This window comes from Dermacentor albipictus, chromosome 7 (genome assembly GCF_038994185.2).
Source record: "Dermacentor albipictus isolate Rhodes 1998 colony chromosome 7, USDA_Dalb.pri_finalv2, whole genome shotgun sequence".
Taxonomy (NCBI): domain Eukaryota; kingdom Metazoa; phylum Arthropoda; class Arachnida; order Ixodida; family Ixodidae; genus Dermacentor; species Dermacentor albipictus.
In genome coordinates this window covers 69,430,164-69,456,336 of record NC_091827.1, presented here as the reverse complement: position 1 = coordinate 69,456,336, position 26,173 = coordinate 69,430,164, and the positions used below count along the sequence as shown (strand labels likewise).

The window sequence follows — 26,173 nt, the reverse complement described above, 5'->3', positions numbered from 1 at the left end:
CCACCGCTGTGGGGGCGCCACGAACCGGCGGAGCAGTTTCGTAACAGGCACAGAGAGGTGGTGGTGGGTCAGGGCAGTGGGTTTCACGTCGAGAGCCGTATAGCTGTGTGTGCGTGTGACCGCGCGTGATTTGTTGAACTTTAGCCGAGCGTTAAATTTGACGGGTCTATTTTGCGTCGTGCGCAACAGAGTTCCTGTCTCGCATCACTGGATGCGCGTTTGTATGAGGAGGCGCGCGATATGTCGCCTAGCGTGTGAACTTTGCCGAGTCCGCGTGGACACGGCTGTTCTCGTCTACACGTATATAGTGTGTCCACCGAAATCCCGACCGTGTCGTGAGGTCGCGAGCGAATGAATGTTTAACGTTAGACGACTGCAGTGCTTTGTATAGTATGCATCATATTCCGTTTCATATGCATAGCAGGCTACGCTATGGGATCACTGGAGAGACTTCTCTTACTTTTCTCATTCGCGACCGAAAGTATGAAGTGCGTCACATATGAGAAGAAAGTGTCAAGTACGCGCCATGTAATTCAATGTGAAATTAAGTATCCTGCTTCTACGTTGAGAAATATGACCTATGTGCCAATCGAAAGACGTAGGAGATCAAAGCTTCTTTACCAGTTTACCAGCCCAACTTAGTCTCGTACTTAAATTTGCGCCTTCAGGCAATTCCGTTTTATTATTAGTGCCGAGACGTGTGCAGAGTTTGTCTCGTATAACAAATTTTGGCGGCACGCAGGTTAAACAGTGTTAAACTTATATTAAACAGTTATATCTAAAAAAAGTGAGAATGACTGTCGCATATGTTATATTCCAATTTTTATTGTCTTTCACTTTTTTTCCCTCCTAAAGCAGAGCTCGGAATCGTGACGAGTGGATTTTCCAGCGAGAAAATGACAACGCGAAAGCTTTCATAAGTGAAATCGCGACAACTCGACGTTCGAGAATATGGCGTGCGACAGGGGAAGCCACTCAGAAACGGCCGTCCTGAACTTGGCTACGCACTAGAAGCTGCTAAATTAGTTTTCTCTTTCTTTCTTCTGAAAGAAGAAAATGATATGAATAATAAAAAAAAGAAACGGAAAGAAAAAAAGCAAAGGCAAGCTATCCAGCAAAAGCGAAACATGCGTGGTGGTTCAAAATGAACATATACGCGCAAAGCGATGCATAACCGCGTGTACTTTTGGTCACGCGCCAACGAGCCAGCCGCAGTCGTCTTACGAAAATATTAGACCTGTCAGTCAAGGCACCCTTGTTTTGTCTAGTACACGCGACTTTCTTTCTTTCTTTCTTTCTTTCTTTCTTTCTTTCTTTCTTTCTTTCTTTCTTTCTTTCTTTCTTTCTTTCTTTCTTTCTTTCTTTCTTTCTTTTAGCTGCTTCCAAGCTTACTTCTTGTACCCTCTCTCTTTCTGCTTTCCCCTCATCTCCCTCTGCTTTCTTTTTCTTTTTTTTCTTTTCGCACTCTGTGGAACATCTCCAAACACGTACTGCTTTGTTTTGCTACCCGCTGTGTGAAGAGGGATGCGGAGGGAAGCCCTATATACAGCCCCTGAGGTGACGACGAGTAATGATTGCCTCGCTATAATTGCGCACATCTCCGCGGTAGAGTATACAAAGCGAGAGAGGACGTTGGGTGTGGCGAACTTGTTTTTCCTCTGGTCCATCATACGGCTCTGCGTGCGCTAACCAGTGCCAGTGCGTTTCAAAAATTGGAAAAAAAATTGGAAAGATAGACATTGCTATTAGACAGAGTTGCCATTTCTTTCTTTCTTTCTTTCTTTCTTTCTTTCTTTCTTTCTTTCTTTCTTTCTTTCTTTCTTTCTTTCTTTCTTTCTTTCTTTCTTTCTTTCTTTTTTGCGATGATGCTGTTTAAAAACCTATTGCAGGGTGCGTATGTGCGTGCGCTTGTATGTGTGTGCATTGTGTGTGTATGAGTATCCGCCAGATAGATAAAGCAGAAATATATATGCGGATCCCACGCATTCTGCGAATCGCTACCAGATGTAGTTCGGTCCAACACGCGATCATGTGCATTAACGTGCACAGGGCGTTTAGCTAATTACCCGAAGGGCTTGGTCCAACAGCGGGGCGGGGGGGAGGTCAAGGGGAGAGGCCGTTTGGTAGCCGCAGAGATTGCAGGATCGGAGCGAACCAGTGTACCGCGGCGTGACAACGCATCCACATCCTGGGTGGCACCGAAACCGAAAATGGCTGTTTGAAACAATCATAATATTAAATTGGTGGTGGCTATAAACATATGGGGTCGTTGACGCGTTTCCTGCTCTCAAATTGTTTCCGGCGCATGCAGTCAGCAAAAGCACAGCCTTCTAGATCTGCTTCTGTTATCCAGAGAGCATCGCTGTGGCTAGAGAGAGAGAGAGAGAGAGATGAAGAGGAAAGGCAGGGAGGTTAATCAGATATCAGTTTCCGGTTTGCTACCCTATGCCAAGGATGGGAGAAAGGGATTAGAAAGAGGGCAAAGAGCAAAACGTTAAAAAAAAGAAACACGCACACTCGGAGGCACACACACTAGAGGCGGTCCAGTTAAAGACGTTCACAAAGGCCGGAAGATCGCAAAAATCGCAATAGTGCTTGCACGGCCTTCTTCTGTGACGGTAGATCCTTCCGATGGCGTAAAATTCTTTTTTCCGATAGTGGTTGGTCGTCCAGCTGGTCAAGTTCGTGGAGAAGGCATTCCCTCAGTGGACTCTACTGCGGGCAGGCGCACAAGGTATGGTCAATTGATTCTTCATGTCGCTGTGGCTGGGATTCAGGCACAGCCTATTTTTTAGGGTGCTGGAATGCTTGCCAGTGTTCTATTTTTTTTCCGGCTCATTGAGGGCTTGGACATTCATTCGACGAAAAACAGACGAAAAAAAAAAAGAAGATACCAGTCGATAATGTCATACCAGTACTCCTCATCCATCGGTTGTTCTGTCGTCGTTCGTCGTATGTGACAGAAAGAAATGAAGATGTTGTGCTCCCGCTTTGTAACCGCGTGGTATATGCTATACCTGCCAGTGTCTGCGCTACACCGCGTAGCGTCGTCTGCGCCTCGCTGAGCACGTGCGTACGTGGGGCCCTCGATCTACAGCGACTTGCTTAAGGTAGCACAAAAAAAAAAAAAAGCGGCCGTTAGTGCCATCGCGTGGTGGACACAACAACCTTCCGTCCCGTCTTCGCCTCCCCGCCGGGTTCCTTGCCGATGGACCACGAGGGCAGACCACCGTGTGTCCGACAGGCACCATTGTGTCCGCGCGCACAGCGCGGGTCTCCTGCGTGCCGTACAGTGTGGGCACCGTGTGGCGTACCACAACCCCCGCCTTCCCCCCGCCGCCTCCCTTCTCGCTTCATCACCGGGCTTCCATTTCCCTTCCTTCTCATTCCGTATAGACGAAGCTACAGACCGCATTTGTATACGCTGCAGTCGTATTCCCCCATTAAGTACAGTTGTGAAACATCTCGATGACTCCCGCGCAGTCTGAATCTTTGACGTTTGCTGAGCAAGCGTATTTGATCCCCGGCCGTTGGCGGCGGCGGCGCCAATCCTATGGGACGTTCCTGTTTCGTGCTTCCTGGTGCGCGTGAAAGAATTGCGGGTGGTCAAAATTGTTCTGATGACCCCCACTGCGGCAGCTCTCATAGACCTTCCGTCTTAGATGCAATCAATCAATCAATCAATCAATCAATCAATCAATCAATCAATCAATCAATCAATCAATCAATCAACCAATCAATCAATCAATCAATCAATCAAAGTCAATCAATCAAGCAAGCAGGCAAACAAACTTTTCACGTTCATTTCAGTTTCAGTTGACTTTCACTGTGCTGCTTAGAAATACGCGATTGATCACCATGCGCAGCAGTCAAGTTGGCAAATGAGTTGTGCAACAGGTTGTCATCCACACTCGATAGTGTAGCACGGGTGCAAGCTGCATCGGGTGCACAGCGGCTCGCCGCTACTCAGCACGTGACGAGAGTGGCGGCTGCGCTGGCGCGCGCTCCGAAAACCGCCGACCATATTTAAGAAGAGTGTTCCACCAGCGAAGTCACGCTCTTCGCTTGCGGGCCGGTACTATACACGCGTGAATCCGGTACCTATGCTCGCGAAAAGCTGAGGACGCCGGAGAAAGTCCGCGCAGCGTGGCGGTTCACTGCGCACCGGCCCCGGCACGATGACCTCATTGTGTCGAGCAACATATTGTATCGGGCCATGGACGGAGTATAGCGTTAAATGGAGAAACACTTGGCGCCTGTGCCGGCTTCAGGGCGTCCATTATACGCCCTATTAGCTCGCATGCTTTGGTCGCGTTCGTCGGCTATTTGTTGCCACCTCGCTGACGTGGTGACATGGTGCTGCTATTCTGCTATTCACCCTAAGAACGTTACAATACATATCTCTCTGTTTGCACCTTTGTATCCGATGTGCGTATATGTTGTCTGAACAGCGCGTTAATGGGTCCGGGGGCGCCAAGCGCTTTGCCAATTGGTGTTGCCGCCTTTACTTAACTTGCGTGTCGACTTTGTGATATCCTTGATTTGCCACGTTGGCTTGCTGGCTGTTGCTGCCGGGCTTGCTGGCTGTTGCTGCCAGAACACGCGTGTACCGCATTTCGAGGACACACTTGGACGGCCCGGGCTGTCAAAATAAATTCCGATGCCCCGCGTCTGTCTTAGACCGCGAGTTCTTTTGGGGGTATTCTTTTGGATTGATGAACCAATCGGTCCTTTATTTCTATATTCGAATATTTTTTTTTTCGTTAATGCTCACTTAGACACAATCCTCATCGTCAACAACTGTTCTATGACGTTTACGGGTAGACGATGACGTTATTTTGTTTCCTCTTAAATGCAGCAGTTTATTTGAAGGAGCGTTCTCACGAAATCATGTGGGATGCGCCTTCTTCTTCATTATTAAATGCGAAATACTGGAAGTTGTGCCACATACAGGGCTGGCTATTCCAACATTATATAGGTATAGAAATGGCAACGGGGTAAAAAAAAAGGGGGGAGGGGGAATAATGACAATGCAAAATATTCTCAAAAGTGTATAATATAATGGCAAAACACTAGCAAATCAAGTCCGTGGATCCGGGAGGGAGACATAAAGAAAAGAAAATTCCAAGACTACAAGAATAACAAAAACATTGACAGGTTTTGGGAATGCCAGTGCGACTGGCTCAGGGTGGGTTCCGTTAGAGATTACTGACAGAAACGTTCACCCTGAGGTGAGTGGTACGAACTAAGAAAAAAAAAAACATAACTCGGGGCCAGCTCCTATTTTCACGTTCAAATGCATGTACTATGTACGAATCTTCTTGGGAAATAGCTTACTGGCTTGAGTGAAGTTTGTTTTATTTAAGAGAGACAGAGAGAGAGAGTCGAATTCTATACCAAGTGCAGGAAACAAGATAATAATTCACGGCCTTGGCTTCTTTTTAACAAAAAATATGGAAGTATTAATGAAAAAGATTAATTGAAGCGTGGTTGCAGCTTACAACTCCGTAGCTCCGTACCAAAAATAATGAAATTCTGTGAGCTGTATCTATAGTGTCTTATGCCAGCAAAACGACATAACAGCCTGTAACTTATGTGCAACAGTTGCACTGCCTACTTGAGCCCTATTCACAAATTATTTGTATATTTCAGAACACTGCATAACTTACCAATTTTGTAGGCCGTGGACGGCCCTATTGTTGTACCTCCTAATCTAGCGATGGCAGTCGTTACAGTTACGACGTGAAAAACTTGATGCCCTATTGTTTTACTTCTTTCATAAATTTTTGCAGTAAAGCTGACGGCCTGAATAAAAAAAAATTTAGAATTAACCAGACCTCTTTTAAATTGCTTCTATCAGCTAGTGCAAGTGAAAATGGCTTCTACGTTTCCCTTCATTTTATATACGAGTGGAAGCAACGCCCTGGATAACGTTTCCCTTGAATTCGAATTGTGATTACCACGATGACCATGGTGACCACAATGCCGACGCGTGTTGAATTTTGCGAGTGGTATAAAAACAACGCCTCGCCTGTCTGCTGCAGTTGTGTAAACGTTTTCGAGAGAACAGCCTACTTGTAGTGGCAACAATGATACGGACTTCTTTTTATGCGAAGCATATTACGAGAGCTCAACCCAGCCCCTCAGGCGCGGCGGTGTCGCCTTCAATACCACGTGACACCGTGACGTCACGACAGGAGAAACGGAGCTCCAACTCGCGCCGTCGCTCGCGGCGTCGCGGCGGTATATAAGCAGCTGCGCTTGTTTCTAGGTGGCTTTGGCTCAACTCTTGCTAGATGGGCTGGGTGGGAATCGAACCAGGGTCTCCGGCAGTGTGAGACGGAGACGCTACCACTTCAAAGCGGTACAAAAGCGCCTCTAGTGAATGCGGTGTTGCCTTAGAAACGAGCTGTTTCTAAGGCTCAGGCGTGCGTCGCTTGCTCAGGCGCAGATTTCGTTGCCGCGCTGAACGCTGCGTTGCTCGACGCTCACCGCGTCCAATGCGGGGCGCGTAGTCGCTGCGCCGTAGCCCAATGTCTTACACCCCTTGGCGGGTCGACGGGAACGCTGTCGCGTTCCACTCTTGAAGGCGAAGCAGAGTAACGTATGAGTTGTTTCTTCTTCTAGCCGAACCAAATATAGCCAAGCAACAGCAGTTCACCAGGCTAAACAGTGGTTCAACAACTAAAATAAAGGCTAGTATGCTTCGCATCCTGGGCTTAACCTCAGCTAAGCCACAGCCATTTTTTGGTATATGTTCTTTCCTCGTTGCAGTGCGGCCTAGAAAGCTATGATGATGATGATCGTGACGATGGTGATGACGACGACGACGACGACGACTTTAATGGGAGCTGGAAAAGCTGTACTAACCAAAAGCCTGACGTACTACTCTTGATGCAAGTTGGGTAAAGAAGTGGCTCCGCACACGCACACACACTTCAGAACATTCACCGTGAAAGTACCTTTCAACCTTTGAAGCCGCTCGCGCAGAATTCCCCGACTATATGCCTCCGGGTTATACGGTTATGCTCTCCAATAAGCGCGGTTGTCTGCTTACCTCCACGCCCCACATTTCTTTTTCTTCTTCTCGCATTCTACGCAAAATGCACGTACTAGCTCACACAGCCCCAAGGCTACAATGCTTTTCGTATATAGTACGAGTACGCAACTTTTGTAGCGCAGGCGCGGCAGGCGTACAGGGCTTCACCTGTATACCTCGACGAACTGCTGACTGTCGACGCCGTATACATATATAGCTTTAGCACAAGGTCGCAGTGCAGGCCAGATAGGCCAGCATTGTCCAACGCCTGGAGTGGGGACTCCCGTTTTGACAGGAGTTTGCTTTTCGTCACAGTATATACGTGCACGCCAACAGCGCGAGCCAAGCACGTCGAAGCCGTCAACGCGACAGCGCATTCCAGAGGTTCCTCAGCACCAAGAGTCCTCTTGCCCGAGGAATCGCCGAGTGCGAGAGGTGCGGAGCAGAGCAGCCTGATAGGTGGGCCGAGGGGAGGGGCGAGGGGGAGGGGGGGCGAGGCAGCAGCAGCAGCAAGGCGTCCTGGTGCTCGCCACCTGCAACCACTCGACCGCGGCTGCCGGAAAAAATCATGACCCCGCAAGGTGGGCGAGCGATATACGTGCGCAGGGTTTGCGACGGCTCTGTGCTGACCGTGAGATCAGTGAACACAGTGCATGGGCTGCGTACTTTACGCTGCAGGACGGGCCCCCGTGAGTGCTTCTTGCTCGAAACCAGAAGGTGTTTTTTCGCCTTCTGTTACGCTGTACTAATCATGCTCCGTATATTAAATTAGGAAAGAAAGGAACTAAGATACAAATTGCACGCTCTCACAGAACACCACCTGTCATTTAAAAAAAAATTAAAGAAATCGGGGCTATGAATTGCAAAAGCGTGCAGTGAGCGCCTTAAAGGATTTCTTGGAAGGGACAAGAATTTCTCGGAATTAGTAGATCAGTTTTATGAAGATGTTGAATTAGTGATGAGAAAAGTGCAAATTCAGTATGCTGTATTTAAAGTGGGGGAAAAGCAGGCGGGTCAACAGGCAATTGGAACTACGGCGCCGATGGACGCTAGAGGAGAGATGATGGTAGAATTCACGGAAAGGAATAAGCTGCGAACATTGAACACCTTCTTCAGGAAGCGTAGCAACAGAGAGTGGACCTGGAAAGGCCCTAATGGTGAAACAGGAAACGAAGTAGGTTTCATACTTACTAGCGATCCCAGCACAGTGGAGGATGTTGAGGTGTTCGGTCGAGTAAAGTGATGTGATCATATATGTTTGTGAGGTCTAGGATTCACCTCAGTTTGAAGAGAGAAAGAGTTAACTTGGTTAGTAAGAAACAGGCCAACTTAGACGCAGTAAGGTTAAAGCAGACCAATTCAGGCTGGTACTTGCAAACAAATATGCAGCCTTAGAACAGAGAGAAGATGACATAGAGATAATGAATGAAACCGTAATTATGCTGGCTTCAGATTCAGCAATTGAACAAGGGAGGTAAGGCACCGAGGCTACCAGTAGGAAAGTTCTCACAAGTAACAGAAGACCTAATAAAGAACGACAAAGAATGAAAGTGTCCAACTCCAGAGATCGGGTAGAACTCGCGGAACTGTCAAAACTGATCAACAAGGAGAAAATAAGGGACATTCGAAATTATAACGTGAGAAAGACAGATAAAGCCGTAAGAAATGGACGCAGCATGAAATCAGTGAGAAGGAAACTTGGCATAAGACAAACGAAGACGTATGCAGTGAAAGATAAGTAGGGTAATCTCATCAGCAATCTCGAATGTATAGTAAAAGCAGCGGAATAAGCCTGTACTGACCTGTGCAGTACCCGTAGTAGCCACGATACCTCCATTTGAAGCAGTAATGAACAGGTCGCAGAGATTCCATCTATATATAGCGATGAACTTAGAAGGGCCTTGCAATACATGAAACGAGGAAAAGCGGCAGGAGAAGATGGAATAACAGTCGATGGGATCCAATGGAGGAGACATAATGCTTGGAAAACTGGCGGCTCCATACGATGTGTCTACCGGCTTAAGGGTCCCAGAAAACTGGAAGAATGCCAACATTGTACTAATCCACAAAAAAAAGACGTTAAAGAATTGAAACATTATAGGTCCATGCGCTTACTCCCAGTATTATATAAAATATTCACCAACGTAATTTCTAATAGAATAAGGGCAACACCGGACTTTAGTCAACCGCGGGAACAGGCTGGCATCAAGGAGGGATACCTTACGTGGAATGGATCACATCCAGGTCATTAAGCAGGTAATCGAGAAATCCGCATAGTACAATCAGCCTCTCTATATGGCTTTCATAGATTACGAAAAGGCATTTCATTCAGTAGAGATACAAGCAGTCATGGAGGCATTATGTAATCAAGGAGTACAGGCCGCTCACGTAAATATATGTCAATATAGCTACAGAGATTTCACAGCTACCTTAATTCTCCACAAGAAAAATAGCATGACACCTATAAAGAAAAGGGTCAGACAAGGGTACAAAATCTGTCCAATGCTATTCACTGCGTGTTTGGAAGAAATATTCAAGCTGTTTAACTAGGAAGGCTTAGAAGTAAGGATCAACGGCGAATATCTCGGCAACCTTCGGCTTGCCGATGACATTGTTCGATTCAGCAACACTGGAGACGAGTTACAACAAATGATTGAGGAGCTTAACAGAGAGAGTGTTAGAGAGGGGTTGAAGATTAATATGCAGAAGATAAAGATAATGATCAATAGCCGGGCAAGAGAACAGGAATTCAGGATCGCCAGTCAGCCTCAAGAGTCTGTGAGGGAGTACGTTTACCTAGGTCAATTGCTCAGAGAGAACCCTGATCGTCAGAACTAAATTTACAAGAGAGTAAAAATGGCTTGGAGCTCATATTGCAGACATTGTCGGTTTTTGACTGGAAGCTTACCATTATTATTTAAAATGAAGATGTACAAACAGTGCATTTTACCGGTGCATACATATCGGGCAGAAACTTGGAGACTGACAAAGAAGCTTCAGAGCAAGTTAAGGACCACGCAAAGAGCGATGAAATGAAGAATGCTATAGCATAACGTTAAGAGACAGAAAGAGAGCGGTTTGGATTAGAGAGCAAACGGGCATAACCGATGTTCTAATTGACATTAGGAGAAATAAATGGAGGTGGGCGGGTCATATAATGCACAGATTCGGTAACCGGTGGACCATTAGGGTTACAGCATGGGTGCCAAAAAATAAGAAGTGCAGTCGAGGACGGCAGAAGACTCAGTGGTTCGGTGAAATTAGAAAATTCGCGGGTGCTAGTTGGAATCGCTTGGCGCAGGACAGGGGTAATTGGAGATCGCAGAGGCCTTCGTCCTGCAGTGGACATAAAATAGGTTGATGATGATGATGATGATGACAATACAGCGATGTCTCTTAATTCTGCATGAAGTATTTTTACGTGCATGCTCATCTGCTGTAATGGTGCTTGCTCGAACTGAATGTCAGCTGACAGTTATCGTGCTTCGTTTGTATCTTTTTATTTCACCGAAGATGACTGCCGATGTAATAAAACATTCGAACGCTTCTACAAAGCTATTTGCTTTAGCAAAGAAATTGTTAGCTTGAAGGCGCAGATATGCGTTGCAGGGACGGCATTAATGTGGAGTTTGCTGTTTCGTTGCGTCATTTCCGCAAAGAAGAGAGTCGTTAGCCATTTCATCTGTTGCACTGCCGGAGTCCTGTCCTGCAGTCGCCTCAAGAGGGGAGAGGGTGGCGGAGGGAGAGGAGGGCTGTAATTCGCGAGCGCTTGAGCACTGCATCTAAACTTTCCGACGCACCAGAGATATCTCGAGACAGCATGCGATGGCATGCCCGGCTATTCCCTTGCTAGAAAAAAAAAATTCAGGGGTTAATTTAGCGCTACATGCTATATAAATGCGTTGTCATTACATCGCCGCGTTCAACTCATTGCAAAGTGTTGTTCAGGAGCTCACTCGACACGTCATATGTGTGTGTGTGTGTGTGTGTGTGTGTGTGTGTGTGTGTGTGTGTGTGTGTGTGTGTGTGTGTGCGCGTGTGCGCGTGCGTGCGTGCGTGCGTGCGTGCGTGTGTGCGTGCGTGCCTGCGTGTGTGTGTGTGTGTGTGTGTGTGTGCGTGTGTGCGTGTGTGTGTGTGTGTGCGCGTGTGCGCGTGCGTGCGTGCGTGCGTGCGTGTGTGCGTGCGTGCCTGCGTGTGTGTGTGTGTGTGTGTGTGTGTGTGTGTGTGTGTGTGTGTGCGTGTGTGCGTGTGTGTGTGTGTGTGTGCGTGCGTGCGTGCGTGTGCGTTTGTGTGTTGAACTTAACTCTGGGGCTTTGCGTGCCAGAACTATACGATTTGATTATGAGGCACGCCGTAGTGGGGGACTCCGAATTAATTGTGACCACCTGGGGTTCCTTAACGTGCCACCAATGGCGGGGACACAGGCATTTTTGTCCGGGATTTGATCCCGCGACCTCGTGCTTAGCATCGCTGCACTATAGCCGCAAGTCACCATGGCGTAGCTATGTGGGCGCATATATATATATATATATATATATATATATATATATATATATATATATATATATATATGCGTTTTTTTCTTATATCAGTAACAACAGTAACTGTAAGAAACGAAGATGTATGTTAATTGTGTGAACTGGATCGCTGAAAGGAAAAGAGAAATGGGATAGAATAACATACTGATGAAAGTTTGTTCGTATGTCAGTAACTACAGTAACTCTAATAAACGTAGATATAAGCTCGATGTGTTTAGAAAAAGTTTGTTTCGACAAGAGACGATACGAACACTGGGTCACAATCACGGCGCAATTCCACCCGAACGATAACGTATAAATAAACGAAACATGGCATGTTTTCAAGGTAGTGTCCGAGTCCTCCCTCATAAACATATAATCACATATACCCAAGGAAAGGCACAGTTATTCATAAACTAAATCTCACAGATATAAAATGTGTTCACAGAATGGAACATGCCAATGCGAAAGTACCCCGGGCCTACGTTGGAATGACAGCTCCTTGCCTATCTTCATAACCTCCTCAAATGCCCTGGCTATTCATTAAATTTTGATGGAATATTTATTTTATTTGGTCAAATTTCATATATAACCCCACGAATTCATGAGCACTACGTTCACAACAAACGTCTTTTAATTTGGAATATAGCATTTCCTTTTTCTAGCTGCACCAAATAAAGAAAAATCCTGTTCCAGATAGCATAGTAGTAACCGCTGAGCTACATTATTTCGATCAGGCGGCCATTAGTTCTACGAGAAATCAATAAGTTTATTTGAATAATTAATATACTTACACTAGTTTAACTTTCTGAGTAATTTACGGCAGGTATCTCAATGTTCGAATCGTAGTTAGTGCGGCTTGCAAGGCATATAGACTTGTAGCGAATTCTGAGGGTGGCACCGGTTTCGAGGCGTGCGCTGTCAAACGTGCGGGGAAAATGGTTTGTGTTTCCACTTGCATTGTTACCAAAAACGCTGTTCTATGCACTGAAGGGCAAAAGGAATGGAACGCCAACGCATTTCGCCGGACACTTTGAAAATGATTATTTGGAAACAGGTGCAGTACCGAGATTAGCGCCAAGCGGATGCGTCCTTGGCGAACTCGCCGGCTACAATTCGTCAAATCAATTATGTAGCGTAATGTAATTAATTAAAAGTTGGTTGGAGTATCCATGTTGCTTACCTAATTAGGCATTTTGATTTTTTCGTAGAAGTAATGACCGCCTCACCAAGTAATTTAACTCAAGGGTTGTATTGTGCTATATGCCATAGAAAAGTTTAACAAAATTGGTGCAGCTAAACAAAAAGAAAGAAAGAAAGAAAGAAAGAAAGAAAGAAAGAAGGAAAGAAAGAAAAAGAAAGAAAGAAAGAAGGAAAGACATAATATTTCATGTTGTCGTTCGGCGGCGAATGTGCTCCGACACCTGCCATGGCTTAGTGTATTTGACGTTGCATTGACGAGATCGAGGTGGCGGGTTCCCTCACGGTCACGGTGAACGCATTTTCGTTGGGCGCGAAAATGTTAAAGAAAAGAGGCTCGTGCCCTTGGATTTAGGCGCACGTTAATAAAGAAACCCCAGGTGGATAAAATTAATCGGTTGTCTCCACCGCGGCGCACTCTCTCTCTTTCCCGCCCCATTCCCCTTCCCACATGTAGGGTAGCAAACTGGACTCAGTCTCGTTAACCTCCCTGCCTTCTCTCTCTCTCTCTCTCTCTCTCTCTCTCTCTCTGTCTCTCTCTCTCTCTCTCTCTCTCTCTCTCTCTCTCTCTCTCTCTCCGGGTCGTTCACGCAAGCAAGGCGACCGAGTCAAGTGTGAGCTGACGAAATGGTCGCCGTGATTTATTTGGTGCCAAATTTATTCAGTCCAGGTATATAGGAAAATGAACATGCTTGAGGAGGGTTCCGAGGGCCCGTGTAATGAAGCTGATGTCGGCGGTCATGCGCAATGACAGCAATCATTTGAACATGTGGGCCCGGTGCGCCTGGCTTTATCAAGCACGATCCATTCAGATGGTGGTTTTTGGCTCGTAAGACCCCAGAATTTGTTTCAATTAAAGAGCATGGCAAGTCAGTTGGGCGACTTGCGCATAGAAATTCGCCCAAGGTTTCATCAGCTCCTTAAAAAAGAAAAAGAAAAAGAAACACATGTGAACGAGTGATTAAGTGCCTCGGCTGTTTCACGATACGCTGGTCATGGTCGTTGAATAGGGCAAGCGGTTGCATTATATGGATATTTAAAGCTTTGCAGAGCTGTTTTTGGTTACTGTGGAGCATGTCTGGAATAGTTGTCGAGAAAAAGGCGCACTTAAAGGGACACTAAAGCGAAACAATAAATCAGTTTAGACTAATGCAGCATTGCTTGAGAACCCTGCAGGCAGTCATTTCAACAAAAAATAGTTTGATTATTAGATGAGAAAATGAAGTTCCAAGTATCAGTATTCGAATTTCGTGCCGAAAACCCGGCGCCGGTACGTCAGCGCGTCAGGGATTCTAAAGTATGTTTTCGCATTTTGGCCGCGTTGGCTGAATAATGGTTCCCGAAACTTGCCATGTTTAATATTTGGTTCCTTTAGAACACAATGTAGTCAATCTGTACCGCTATATATAATTAATAGGCCCTAGAAGATGCCATCAAAATCCCAGACGTCAGGGCATCCTGGTGCGGGAACTTAAGTATAGCGTCGTCACCCGTATTTCGTTTTTGCGCTTTTCCTGGCTTACCAAACGTCTTATCGTTGTATGAGTGGTGTTTTTGGTGTTGTGAACGGTAATGTACTGATGCAGAAGAAATCATTTTTCACTTTAGTGTCCCTTTAAGTTTTACCGGAGAGCGGTTCGAATGTTTCTTGCTTTTTTTTTTCTGCAGCGAAATATTTCTGCCATGCACTTTCAGCGTTGCAGCGTTCAGCCATAGAGTTTCATACAGTTATTAGAGGGAACTGTTGCGCTGGTGTCTAGGGGAGCTGCAAGGAGGGATGTTCAGAAGCCGTGAGAGTGATGGTATATTTCATGGTTTTGCCTAAACTTCGTCTTTCTGGCGTTAAATAGCTTCGTGCCTCGCCAAAGTTGTAATATTTAAAAAAAAAACTACTGCGTTATAAATAATTAGAGATACATTACTAAGAGTGTCCGACGGCAGTATTCGAGCGCAGGACCTCAAGTCCAGAAGCCCGATATTGAAACCATTACGCCCCGGACGCATGGACAATGCGAACCACTGCAATTAGCAGTCTTATTACCTCCTGCATTAAAAAAAAGAAGTATAAATTGCTTCAAACTTTAGCCCGATTTAGACACAGATAAAGCGTAGTAAACGAAGCCACAAGAACGTCTGAAGCCACAAGCACGAAGATGAGACAAATCCATGCATACTACCCATAATTCCCATGCTGACTGAAAGTTCGCAGCGCCAGAGTTGCCTCTAGTAATCATTGCAGGAAACTCTGTGCATTTAGTGGCACGTTATTGAGACGTTTCAGCGTCGAATTAAACCAGGGGATGATTGTCTCTCCTTCTCAGCTATTGTAGGTACGTATGTATTTATCAATTCATGCATCTTGTTTCTGTAAAGAAGCCAGTTCGCATCTAGCGAGTGTTCTAAAGAACCAGAAAGAAACCACATCGACGATTTCTCGAGTTCTATATTCATGTGCACGTAATTTGCGTGAACAGGAACTGTAGTGTTTTTTGTTTCTTTGTTTCCCGGGGGGGGGGGGGTGGAGAGGGATCGACGATTAAGTGAACCATGAAGTACAGATTGATTGCGAAGCCGGACATGCGAGTCAGGGATGCCAGTTTATGAGGATGAGAAGTAAGGATGAAGTCAAGTGCACTAGATGAGGGTATGACACGTTGGGCCATTAGCAAGTTGCGTTTATACGAACGTGATGCAAATGTTGACTGTCACTTTCAGCGCTATTCTTTGACCAATCTATACGGAAGGAACGTTGAAGTCTCCAAATAATATAGGATGGGTGACTGACGATGCCGTGCTGCGACCAAACGCAGCGCCTCGTGTAAAACCACCACAAAGGAGATGTTAGCGTCAGGCTGGCGATAGCAGGCGCCCATTGCGACTGGTGGGTAAAAGGCGCAGCTCGCAATAAATACAACTTCTATAAGTGGGTTTACCTCATTTTGGACACAATGAAAGTGTCCGCGAGCGCTTACATGAGGACGCCGCCGCCTCTTCTGTCAGCTCGATCACATCGAAGGACACCTCCATCAGTCCTGGTTAACCTCCCTACCTTTCATTTATCATTTGCTCTATCTATCCCTCAGTAAAAGGCGAAAGGATCTCAGAGTCGTGAACTGTCGGGTTTGGCCATGCTTAGGTTAGAACTATTAGGTTCGAATCAGTTGCGTGAATTAAGTTGCTGAGTTAAATTAGGTAAAATGATTTGGTTGTTCGCGTAATAAAAAAAAAAACGAGACATTGCAGTGGCGCTTGATATCTGAACTAGAGGCCAGGAAGAGCGAGAGGCCACAGTTACGGTGTTTCGATTAAACGTGCACAGCTGGTTACCAATGCACAATTTATCGTGCCGAAGTTTGAATGGCTTCTGTCGGGTCTTCCCCAATTGAAAGAGGTGCCGTCTATAGCCCTATAAGCGGGTTCGGAGAGTAATCTTTCGATATTATGAAATCTGATCCCTTCAGCTTTCTGGCACACGAAAACAATCGTTCTCGTACTTTGAAGTGCGCGAATCTCACAATTATAGGCCTGCTTCTGCCGGATTTAAAGCTGCCTAATGCATGAGCTCTTTCATTATCCATGGACTGAATGGCTATAGTGCCGAGTTGCGTGCTGCAGAGTTGTATTACCGAGGATTCCGATTCAGTGCATGGGATTTAGCGTCTTTTAGACAAACAAACAAACAAACAAACAAACAAACAAACAACACAATTTGATCTTCGTGCCCTGTCCTCGGATTAGTCTAGCCCAAATACAATGAACGCGATCTGATCAGCGCTTTACCTATAACCAGCAAACGCGGACTTGATGCACTTATTTTTTCGCTGTAATAATAGATGACCAATCTTCCTCTAGCTTTTCGCTAATCGCTCTTTAACATCGTCAAATGCCTTGTCGCTCCGCCTTAACTTCTGGCGCGGATGGATTTAACTTCACTTAGTAGCGACGACGACTGATCCAACCAGATTTCATTGAGCGCTTCCATTATGTCACTATAGACGTTGCACTTCCGCGAGTATTTGGGCCGGCATTTTCCCTCAATATCACCTGATAACATCAGCAGCTGTCAAAAAAAAAAAGACATGCATGCACGCTCAGTCATTCACAACACAACACCGTGGGCTCGGCAGCACTAACAGGCCCGAATATAGCGAGAGCGTCTGATAAATAATATCGCGGTTGTCGGCACTTATTCTGGTTTCCCGCAGGTGCGTCGTTATGAGTAAGTGCGTTTCTTGAAATTATTAGTGTGTGCTGTGCGCTCACGTGTGCGTGTGTGCGTGTGTGTGTGCGCGTGTGTGTGTGCGTATGCGTGTGTGTGTCTGTGGGTGTGCTTGCGTGAGAGTGCGCGCGCGTGCGCGTGTATGTGTGCGTGTGTGTGCTGTGCGCTCACGTGTGCGTGCGTGTGGATGTGCGTGTGTACGTACATGCGTGCGCATGTGTGTGCGCGTGTGTGTGTGTCTGTGCGTGTGCGTGCGTGCGTGTGTGCGTGTGTACGTACATGCGTGCGCGTGTGTGTGTGTGTGTGTGTGTGCGTGCGTTTGTCTGTGCGTGTGCGTGCGTCCGTGCGTGCGTGTGTGTGTGCGTGCGTGTGTGTGTGCGTGTGTACGTACATGCGTACGCGTGCGTGTGTGTGTGCGTGTGTACGTACATGCATGCCCGTGCGTGTGCGTGTGTGTGTGTGTGTGTGTGTGTGTGTGTGTGTGTGTGTGTGTGTGTGTGTGTGTGTGTGTGTGTGTGTTTTCAATGAATGCACCGCTGTTCAGTGAAACTCTGACACCGACTTGGAGCACTAGGTATGTCACTCGATCTGTGCTTGTCTTCAATGAACCTCTGTGATACCAACTTGGGTCATTAGGTATGTGCCAGGAGGTGTGTACCGCTCCACAATGAAGGTCTTTGACGCCAACTTGGGTAACAACTTGGGTGTGTGTGTGCGTGTGTGTGTGTGTGTTTAAATAGTTCAGTTGCGAGAAATAAGCATAGGGTATCTGCTCCCTTCTTTAGTGCTCTTGCTCGTCGCGTTAGTCGGGCACTGTTTCTCATAGTGGTTTCATCTATTTTTAGTTCCCCTTTCTTGATTGTTATTCGTATAACAAAGTATGGATGTGAATTCATGATTCCACTGGCAATGCGCGTGATCTCTAAATTTTCTTTTCGTAACAGGCCTAATGACAGCACACGAAGGTGGTCGCTTTTGAAGTTGGTTCTTTTCAAAGATTGGCATGTTAGGAACTCAAGAAACCCGCTTTTTAATTACGTTTTGAGTACCATGGTTAGAAGTGCAAGGGAGCATCTTCAGCTCAAGGTATACGTAGAAAAAGTCACCGTTCCCTCATATTTCTTCTCATAATAAACAGCTACGCTGTTTTGTTTTGTTCTCTCATATTTTTTTTAGTTCCAATCATCATAGATGTGAATGTATACAAGACTGTGCATGTGTTAGATTGGTGCGCTGATGCGACATCCCGAATTTTCATCTCCGCTCGCGGGAATTGAAACTCAAATTTTGGGCATACTTTCTGACGGCAGAACCATATGGATGAAATCGGTTCTGACTTTCGCCAAAGACTGACATCAAGAATATGCTTAAAACACTTGCATTCAGTTCTGCATGCATTAAACTTTATGTCCGAGATGAATTATTTACGTAATCTCTTTCGAGCTGACTTTTAAGAAATGATTATGGCAATGCCCAACATAATGTAAAAGGAGTCACGCGGGGATATACGCCCATATAATTTAGCGTGCCTGCACGTCCACGCCTCCAAGTACTCTGCCGCTGTCCTTCGCTCCTTTCGACAATAAGTGTGACCGGGTGAGAACTTGCTCTATCGAAAGACTGTCGCGCAAGTGCATCGGAAAAAAAAAAGAATGACTGAAAAGAAGTGCATTTCATTTTGCTTGTTACTCTTTAGAAGACCGACAACTGCCCAGAATATATCGTGAGACGTCGGTTGATACAAAGAACACCACGATTTATAGCAGTAGAATCGAGCATGGTATTCGCGATTTAAGCAATAAATTGTAAATCTAAATCGACACGGAATCTAGCGAAGTACGGTATGCGGCGCGAACTGGCGGTGAAAGGCTCGGTACACTGGAGATGTGATGCAGTCGGATTGCTGTACTCAAGTCCGCCGTTATTGAGCGCACTATAAGCATTGTGTGATACATCGCCGTCGTCATAATACATAGAAGTTTGCACTTTGTTCTATGTATATATTACGAACTAAAAAAATGGCTGTGGCTTAGGTAAGGTTAAGCCCAGGATGCGAAGCATACTAGCCTTTATTTTAGTTGTTGAACCACTGTTTAGCCTGGTGAACTGCTGTTGCTTGGCTATATTTGGTTCGGCTAGACGAAGAAACAACTCATGCATTACTTCTTCGCCTTCAAGAGTGGAACGCGACAGCGTTCCCGTCGACCCGCCAAGGGGTGTAAGACAATGGGCTACAGGGCAGCGACTACGCGCCCCGCATTGGACGCGGTGAGCGTCGAGCAAAGCAGCGTTCGGCGCGGCAACGAAATGTGCGCCTGAGCAAGAGACGCACGCCTTAGAAACAGCGCGTTTCTAAGGCAACACCGCATTCACTAGAGGCGCTTTTGTACCGCTTTGAAGCGTTGTACTCGTGGCTCAGTGGTAGCGTCTCCGTCCCACACTCCGGAGACCCTGGTTCGATTCCCACCCAGCCCGTCTTGCAAGAGTTGAGCCAAAGCCACTTCTCCTCTGTCGTGACGTCATGGTGTCACGTGATTTCATGGTCACCGCCGCGCCTGAGGAGCTGGGTTGAGCCCTCGTAATATGCTTCGCATAAAAAAAAAAGAGTTCACGCTAGCAAATGGCACTGCCTGTACGGGGCAACGAGTAGATAGAGCAGTTTTGAGGTACAGAAAGAATATTAAGGAGATGTATGCAAAAATGCTAGAATGAAAAAAGCATGCATAGCATACCTGAATAACTGAAGCAGGCTAGGTGACTATTTGTCGCCGCCGCGTTTCAAAGGGGATGCCAATAAATCATCACCCCCACCACCACTATCATCATCATCATCATCATCATCATCATCGGGCAAAACTGCAGATCCGCTGCCGTCCCTTATCGAACGGCGGTGCACAGGAGTGCTTTTGTACGCGCGCGAGTTTGCTGGTGAGTATGCCCCGAGCTCTGTGGTCTACGTGTGAGATTCAAAATGGCGTCAACTAATTGTGCCGTAGATGAGTAACAGTATTACGTGAATGGCATGACTGGCCTACCCTACCGCTTCCCACCGATTCCGGCGTGCAATTCGCCATAGCGCTCACGTATTACTACTGTTTGCAGCGTGTTACTCAAGCACGACTTCATGATGACGATCGCGACTGCAGATCGAAACATTCCTGACTGAATATGTCCCACGTATTTTTCGCGTTACCACTGCAGAATTGAACACTCTGACCGGTAAGCTTCCCGTTGCACTAAAATAGCAACAACAACAATAACAATTAAGAAGGGTACCACAAAAAATTGTTTGTCGGTGCCTTTAACCAGTCTCTAGTATAGTCAGCGATGTAACTTATGAAAGGTAAGTGAGCGCGAGACCTGGACGAAGGGAATGGGGCGTAAGACACGGGCAGGGGCGGCGATCTACGTTCTTCCTTGCGCGCATGTCTTTCGCACTGCCCTGCAGTGTGCAATGTTTAACCAACTACCTGAAGGCATGCAGAATTGAGTGCCCAACAATAGACATCCTACATCTAAGCTCTCTCTCTCTTTCACTCCCCATTCCCCTCCCCACGTGTAAGGTAGCAAACTGGACTCAGTCTGGTTAACCTCCCTGCCATTCCTTCTCCCCCCCCTCTCTCTCTCTCCAACTAGCGCAGGCTTACGTCCTTGGTCAGTGACGTACGTAACCCTCGCGTTGGACTTTATATAAGCAAGCGATCGGGCCTTCCTGGAGCAACGATGTCTTTTTCGCACCTCTCGTACTGTAATATAATCGCCAAAGCCACATACTCACAACACTCGGCGCCATTCGCAGTACTTTGGTTGATCGTATATTCACTGAACATTCATAGAAGGAAAAAAAAAGAAAAAGAAAGCGATGTGGTTTCTGTTGCAGTTCCGGGACCTTCGGCTGTATGTCTACGTCTTATAATTACCATTCCGCATTCAAAGAAAGCACGTGAAAATTGTGCAAGGAATTCGCCTTTCGATATACAAGTTATTGCAAGAAGTATCCTGCTTGATTACTCGATTGATGAGACCTCACACGTCTCGAAGCGACGCCTGAGCTGGTGGTAAACAAGCTGCTGTCCAAGGCTCCGGGTTTATTTTTGACTGCCTGTCAGCAGTGGTAAACCACACGGGAGAACCAATTAGCTGCGCGAGCCTGAGAAACTGCACTGTAACGGAGGGGGAGGAAGTCGCCGTAGCTCTAGCGGCGGCTGAAGGTTACCGCAGGAACAAATCTCTGATAATTCTAACGGACTCCAAAGCAACATGCAGGAACTACACACAAGGCAGAGTTAGTAAGGAAGCACTGAGAATCCTCCTCAAAACAGAGCCTCCTAACAAAAAGATAAAACATAGGATCTTCTGGATACCGGCACACACCGGTATAGAGGGCAACTCAAGGGTGGACCGCCTAGTTCGCGAACTCACGCACCGAGCAGGGCAGTCGGAAACCCTAGAGGCCCCCTTAACGGTGGAGCCGACGTATGCAGAAATACTTAACCATTACAGAGGAAGGAGACTTAAATACCCCCCACCCCACACATCGCTCACACAACATGAGGCAGTAAGCTGGCGAAGACTGCAAGCAGGTACGTTCTTCAACCTGCACACATTACACAAAATGTTCCCTACCCAGTACAGGGATACATGTCCGTGGTGCGGAACAACCCCCACGTTATATCACATCACGTGGGAATGCAAGCGTAATTTCGCATTCCATAAAGTAAATAACCCAAGTGCGGAACAATGGGAGGGTCTGCTCACCAGCAGCGAGCTCGCAGCCCAACGGGCAATTGTGCAGCACGCCTGCGAGGCAGCAAGACTCAGCGGTGCCCTGGAATAGGGGCGCCGACCTTGTGAAGCGGCCAGGACTCAAAACATGAAGACACCGGCCCACCGCCAATCTCTCTGAGATATAGAGAATTAAAGTTTTTCCATTCCATTCCATTGACTGCCTGTAGGGTTCTTGGGAGTACAGCCATGGTCAACGTACACGAGCTCTCATTTTCTTTTTCGGACATTCCGGCCCCATAGGAATGCTATACAGGAGATCGAATCTACGACGTCTTGCTCCCTTGTAAAACGGCATAGACCCTTAACTAGGGGGGCATAGACCCCCTAGGACCTACGACCTAACCCCCCCCCCCCTGAACCTACGGCATCTTGCTCCCTGGGAGGCCGGCTTAGACCCTTAACTCGCCTCCCCCCCTTCCCCCCACCCCCTACACACACCGTGGCAGGTAGGAGACTTTCTCCTGCCATATTGCCAAATACCAGGTGCCTGCGCAATGCCACCCCAACATTTAGTGACATTTATTCACTCAGTAAACGAGTGACGGTCAAAAGTTACATTATACGCTACCTGCTTAAACTTTTTTTTTTTATTATGAGGATTCGATTGTCCAAATTACACGGTTCACTCGGTCTGCACACACCCGTGCACACACTGTAACGCGTCCGCAACGCGCAATGGGCCAAGTGCTCGAAGGTGAAGCCATGCGAGCTTCTTTCTCGGACCCGGGGTCATAATGCGCGCTGACAGGTTCAAACGTCGACCCGGGCACCGAGACGGCTCAATAAACTCTCAGTCCCCCCTCTCCCTCCCTCCCTCTCTCACTCCCCTCTTCTTGAAGTCACGATCCTTCCTCGCCAGCGCATGCACCCGCCTCCGCGCTGTCGCCCATTGTGGGTTTAATACACCGCGGTTTTCAACCCCCCCCCCCCTCCTCCCCCGACCACCAACTCCGGTACCTACATTTTTCGTTCGTTTCCGGGCCCCTTTTATTCGCTATATCGTTTCCTTTGGTCCCGAGAGAAAGGGCCCCCACGTGTCTGGTCCGAACAGTGGCTTTCCTCCCAGTATGCGCCCCCGCATTTCGTCTATATCTGTTATGGAGACCGGCTGCACATTCGGGCGCACTGTATGTGCGACCTGCTTTTCGGGGGGGCTCGGTTCGTTTCACCGGAGTGGCGCAGCGCGATATATCTGTCGCACATGTGAGTCGCTTGCGGTGTCGCGTAGTCGTATACGCAGCGAGGTTAACGCCAGCCGTTGCTCTGTCCCGAGGCCGACTGAGTACCCGACACACAAATTTATTTCTGCGGTGGTTGATTGGTTTTAACGTCCCATAACGTAACACCGTGGAATACGTGAGACGCGCTTTAGTCCCGCATCTCGGACGTGAAAAGAGGGATTGAAGCGGTCAACAGTCGTAAAACGAGGGATGCTTCAGGCTGGTGCCAAAAAGTCGACAAGAAGATTTGTCTGCGTCAGGGTGCCCTGGGTATATAGCGACTGCAGAGCGCTGGTTAACTGCCCTACGCATCACATGACCTGTCCAACACCATTCCCCCCGCTCTATTAATTCTCATGTACACGAAGAGAGATCGTAAAATGTCGCACTAAGAAGTCGGCGACCTACTAAGGTGAGTGGAGCCTCATCCCCCCCACCTCCCCGCTTCTCCTAGACTCCTTCACACCGTACGGGCATGACTCCGCTCTATGAGTTTAAATATACGAATTATAGTTTTGAGAGCTCACTCTCTCCAAGGCGATGCGGCTGCTGGTATTCTTTAGGAATGTCAGCTATGTTATAAGGGGGGTCTGAAAAAGAAATGTCTCTCTTTGCCTCGCTTCCTTGCATGTCTGCGCATGCGTGTATGAACGATACATTGAGCGCGCCTCCGTGTGGTCTTTAACGGCGCTCTTGTCAAGACGCCCAGCATTTTTCGGGTCCAGGGCCACGTAAATATCGCCACAATGCGAAATAAAAATGAAAATATATATATGTGTAAAGGATGTAATGTGGAAGCAAGACCATACTGGTAAATAAAAATAAATAAGAAAGAAGACGGGTACTCCCTTCTTTTCATAATGTTTCGCTCGCTTTATTTGTTCAAGAGATAGCTAGCCCTTGAAGAGAGTTCACTGCATGCCCGTAGGTCCGAGCCCATTGGGTGACATTGGTAATAGGCCGTGAATTAAACGATCGTTACTATCTCGACGCAAGGGATACGACCGGGCTTATACACTCGCGTTGTTATGCGGGCTCAACACGTCCTACAACATCGGTATGTAACACAACGAAGGCCGTGTATCGTATTCATGCTAGCTTACATTCGCGGCTATATGTGGTGGCTTCGGTCGAAATAATGTAATCGATCCTTACGTGCGAGTCATTAAACGGCAGCTGCATGGCCCACATTTCCGGCGTATACGCTGTCGGCTTGGCGGCGCGGTTGGCGCCAGCACTTTCGTTTAGCACAGCGGGACAGCTACAACTCTGTTTTGACGGCTTAAATTTGTACTCTGATGGAAAGCATTTCGTTTGGCATTGCAGTACTGCTATCGCCAATCCTGAACAGGGAGTAAGAATAGCGATGTGGGCGAGTTGGTTTAGATCCGTGGTGAACAGGAATCGCTGACACCGAGCGACGACACGTTGAAGGCAAACCGCGAGAAAAAAAAAGAAAGAAAGAAACGCGCGATATCAAATGTCGATGATAGAACAGCCATCCACGCAGTCAGCGTTGGAGGCCGTAATGTGCCCTGAAACCTGTAATTACCCAGAGTAGTACAGAGTATGCATAAGGTATGTACCTTGCGCGTACCTCATTCGCTGTCGCCGAAATTGTCCCTATAGAAACGCAATGCGATATTTATACAATGTCTACAAAAAGATGCATGTTCCTGTAAATGTTCTGTTCCTCCAACGGCTTTGGTTTTGGTCGGACCGCTATCGAATGCCGCGTATGAATCGAAACACGCGAAAATATACCAGAGCTCACAAAGCGAGTTGAGAATTAAACAAAATTCGAGGAAACAAAAAAAGGCGCGCAATCTACTCACGCATACATTGTTACAGCGCTGCTACGCTTCGACCTGAGAAAGAAAGAAAGAAAGAAAGAAAGAAAGAAAGAAAGAAAGAAAGAAAGAAAGAAAGAAAGAAAGAAAGAAAGAAAGAAAGAAAGAAAGAAAGAAAGAAAGAAAGAACAATGAAAGGAAACTGCTTCCTTCTCTCTGTCCTTTGAGACAGCTGGACCTCTACGCGTCACTATCGCCTCAGCCACTCATCGATGCGGAACTACAGTGGGTTGGTCCGAAAAAGAAAAACGCATTTCCCGCTTATTATTCTTCCGTCCTCAGTACGTCTTTATTGCACTCTACACACGAACCTATACGTTGTGCTCACAAAGCGTAATCCCTGCCGAGAATCCCGACCGGGCTCGTGTGTGTGTCTGCGAGCGCGAAAATCAACGAACAGCTGCTTTTGAAATCGTCCTCCGGCGTTTGTTTCGCTTCGGCTGGAGGCATCGCTTCCCCCCTTGTTTTTCCCTCTTCCTTCTGGTATGTACGCATACCTTCTCTTCATCTATCCAGCGCTTGTTTACGTCGCGCCGTGCAGAGCGGCGGCTTGCGTGTGATTACATCGACGATGTGCCGAACAAACACGGATATATCGGCTGGCAGAAGAAGTAAAAGACGATTGATTCCGCCGGAATGCGCTCGCCGTTATTTGCCTCCCAGTCGAGCGAGAGGCCTTCTAAGAGGCCTCTGTTGTTCTTGGGTCCTCTATTGCGCTGCCCTCCTTCCTTCTATATACTCCTCTCCATGCTTTCCTTGCGTGGCTGTCACGTTGTGTTCCTTTTGTTGCGCGCTTTGTGTCGTTTGTTTTCGCCGCAATGCCCAGCTCGGCTATAGTACTGTCGCATGCGTTTGCTGTGACGTCTGCTTCTGTTTAGTGATTTTTTCGTCTGCTTGTTTCTTTCTCCGTTAGCCTGTCGGTGATTCTTTCCGGTCTTCTGTGTGCGTGTGCGTGTGTGCAGGAGGTCTTGCTCCGACATCCGATCCCATCTCGGATATCCAATTAAGGACCGTCGCCGCTTCGTGGATCCTCCGCTCTTGAAGTGGCCGTCCAGCGTTATGAGCAGCTGCAGCGGATGAGAAGACTCTCTCTGAAGAGGGCGGATATGGCGTGCCTCGTGACGGCCAAGGAAAGATGTGTCGCTTTTTGCGTTGTATGGTGTCCGGCTGCAGTGAACAAAAACAAACAACAAAAACCAAAGTTCTGGTGACATTGAATGCGACTGAGCTTATGATATTAAAGTCGCGTGTGTTCGAAGAGAAAGAGGCGCTCTCTCGCAAACGCACACAGGCACAAACATGTACACACGTACAGACGTACAGTGCTCACGGAATGAAAC

At 47.2% G+C, this 26,173-nt stretch overlaps 1 long non-coding RNA gene across 1 annotated transcript in view; it reads left to right on the top strand.

Moving 5' to 3' along the window:
* LOC139048021 (uncharacterized) overlaps positions 1 to 25,929 on the top strand; it is a 34,420-nt gene extending 8,491 nt beyond the window's left edge. Inside the window, exons 3-4 of the long non-coding RNA XR_011507435.1 lie at positions 2,659 to 2,734; positions 25,796 to 25,929. This is a non-coding gene — a long non-coding RNA (uncharacterized lncRNA). The remainder of the gene's footprint in view (positions 1 to 2,658; positions 2,735 to 25,795) is intronic.
* The last annotated feature ends 244 nt before the right edge of the window (positions 25,930 to 26,173 follow it).